This window comes from Triticum aestivum, chromosome 4A (assembly GCF_018294505.1).
Source record: "Triticum aestivum cultivar Chinese Spring chromosome 4A, IWGSC CS RefSeq v2.1, whole genome shotgun sequence".
In the NCBI taxonomy this organism is placed as follows: Eukaryota; Viridiplantae; Streptophyta; class Magnoliopsida; order Poales; family Poaceae; genus Triticum; species Triticum aestivum.
The window spans coordinates 713,019,601-713,020,114 of record NC_057803.1 but is presented as its reverse complement, the minus strand read 5'-3'; positions in this window follow the sequence as shown (position 1 = coordinate 713,020,114).

Sequence of the window (514 nt, the reverse complement as noted above, 5' to 3'; positions counted from 1 at the left end):
ACCAGCAGGAAAAAAACAATGACCGGTTTGATTCAAGATGGCCGTTTCTTTTTAATGCTGTTATTGACAGTCTCGATTTGAGGGAACTCACTATGTCTGGTCGTCGGTATACCTGGGCCAATAACAGAGCAAACCCAACCTATGAAAAACTTGACCGGGTACTAGTTACCACCGACTGGGAATATAAATATCCCCTAGCTTCGGTACGGACACTAGAAAGAATCGAGGCCTTATCTGACCATGCTCCACTGCTAACCGACTTCGGTCAGGCAGTTCCTAGTGTGAATTGCCATCAGTTCAAGTTTGAACTAGGATGGCTCACTAGAGAGGGTTTTCATGAGCTGGTTCAAAAAGTGTGGGCACACCAACCTCGTGGTAACACGCCCATTCAACGGTGGAATAATCGTATACGCGCTCTGCGCCGATTCCTCCGTGGATGGGCTAAACACACAACTGGTATTTACAAGAAAGAGAAGCTGCGTCTCTCAACCTTAATTGATACTCTCGATAAAAT